Raw genomic sequence first — 2271 nt, forward strand, 5'->3', positions numbered from 1 at the left:
CCCACATGCATAAAATGCCTGAAAATAAAATGAAGTTGGGTAAAGAATTTACAATTATTAGAACCATATACACATTAATTAACCAAAGTAATTTGAAAAAAGGCATTTACTTCCATCACTGCTTTCTATCTGAAAAGTTTCAGGTACATAGACTTGCAGTGGTATACTTCTTAACAATACTCTAAATACTGAATCAGATAATAATTGTACCTTATTTTAAACATGGCCCCAAGACCTCTGTAGATCACATATGTATAGGTAGTCCTGACCATATTCATATAGCACATATGTAGTAAGAGAAATGCATTCCTTTTTCATATTCATAACAAGAATGCTGACATGAAAACTCACATATTTTCTTTGTTTAAAATATCCAAATACCACTTATATTCAGCAGTAGAAATCAGCACTAACTCACAATCTAAATAAGGGGAGGAGCCTAAAAGAAATAAGCGCTGGAGATAAGAAATGTTCTCTCTGATTTTATCTATTAACATTATGACACTAAAGGAATTAAAAGCATCTGCAAAGGCACTACCCTGATATCAATTATTTACATTCTCTGCAGTTTGCCTGCATATACATACTTTACACAAAATAAACATTTTTCTTGATGCTACAGTCTTCATAATTATCACATGAAATGATTACTCTGCTAATATAAGGAATCCTAATTTGCCTAGCCATTGTCCTATGAGAGTATTTACACTGCTTCCAATTTTTCACCATTTCACATAATAGTGCAATAAACACTTTCATTCATGCTTTTTTCCCTCTTTAATCACAATAAAAACGAAAGAGGAACATTTTTATGGCCCTTGATATCTATTTGTCAATTTGTCTTTCAAAAGTTTACGTCATTTTCCATTGCCAATAGCAATCCCTAAGTATAATTTTACCACAATCTACCAGCACCAGGTTTCATAATTTAAAAAAAATTTTACTAATGCGACAAATTGTGTATCTGATTTCCTTGAATATCAGCAAGTTTCAACACTGTATTTTCTTCTTCTGTGAACAACAATCCTTACCCATTTACCTACTGGAAATGTTTTTCTTATCAAACTATATATGATCTTTATACAATAGGGAAATTAACACATTGTATTTCCTATTTAATAAAAAATATTTCCCCAATGTTTTCCTTTTTATTTAATTATCATTATTTTAGGTCACATGAGATTTAAAATAAGTTTTATTTTTTTATCTCTGCATTATTACTGCATCACATGTTGATATCCAGTGATCATATAAATCAATAATATAATTAAAATATATTTTGACCTGATAGAGTTGCTTAGGTTGACAGTTTCTTAATGTCTTTCACGGCTGTCCAAATGTTTTACTATAGATGTTTATTACAAAACAAAGTAACACTTTCTAAATGTTTATGAGTAATGACTTGTTATTTCTTACAACCCAAAAAAGACCATGAATTCTAAGCAAGTCTAAGCAGAAAAAATGTTTGATACTCAGTTCACCTACATCACTTATTATATTAACTTATTATATATTAACTTCTACATAATAATGAACAGTTAAAGATAAGAAGACTTTTCAGTTGAGAGCCACCATCTAACAAACCTGCATATATTCTGTCAGGGGAATGTTCAGAAAAAACCCATCAATTTGCTGTCACAACTTTTCTTCCTCCTGTATTTCCCAAGCACCACTGTACTATTTATTTAGAAATTCTAGAAATCATCCTAGATTTTCTCCACCCTTACCAGCCTTAGCATTCCTGTCAATTCTGCCATCTATATATGTTGTATATTTGTTCCTCTTGCTTCATTCCCACTACTACTGCTCAAGTTCAGGTTCTCATCTTATGCTTGCATTACCATAAAACCAATAATAACCTCTACATGACCATGAGAGTAATCCTTACAATTTGCAACAGATTATAACCCCACCATGTTAAAAAAAGAATCAATAAAATCTTGTGGCCTATCGTATGCTTCATGATGGATTCCAGCTTTTTTGCCCCAAACTTCTCAAATACACATCCATTCCTCATCATACACGAGCAACAAAAAGTCACCTTTATCATATACTGCCTTGAAATAACAAGGGAGTGGAAATTAGTACTGGTGTATATTCTAAATAAGGAACATTTTCTTTTAAACATATCATCACCTGTGGCAAACTATGAGGCTTTACCACATCAATGTGGCAACTACTTACAGCTTCGTGCAGCTCTTCATGTTGACAGCAAGATTTTGGAATGCTGATGGAATCTTCAGGCCCAGAAGTATTAAGTAAGGTCTCTTC

At 32.0% G+C, this 2271-nt stretch overlaps 1 protein-coding gene across 1 annotated transcript in view; it reads right to left on the reverse strand.

The window, feature by feature from the left end:
- Positions 1-2271, reverse strand: part of GAS2L3 (growth arrest specific 2 like 3) — a 39409-nt gene that overhangs the window by 7041 nt on the left and 30097 nt on the right. The window lies entirely within an intron of this gene.

The sequence above is a fragment of the Hipposideros armiger genome, unplaced genomic scaffold (assembly GCF_001890085.2).
Source record: "Hipposideros armiger isolate ML-2016 unplaced genomic scaffold, ASM189008v1 scaffold_63, whole genome shotgun sequence".
NCBI lineage: Eukaryota > Metazoa > Chordata > Mammalia > Chiroptera > Hipposideridae > Hipposideros > Hipposideros armiger.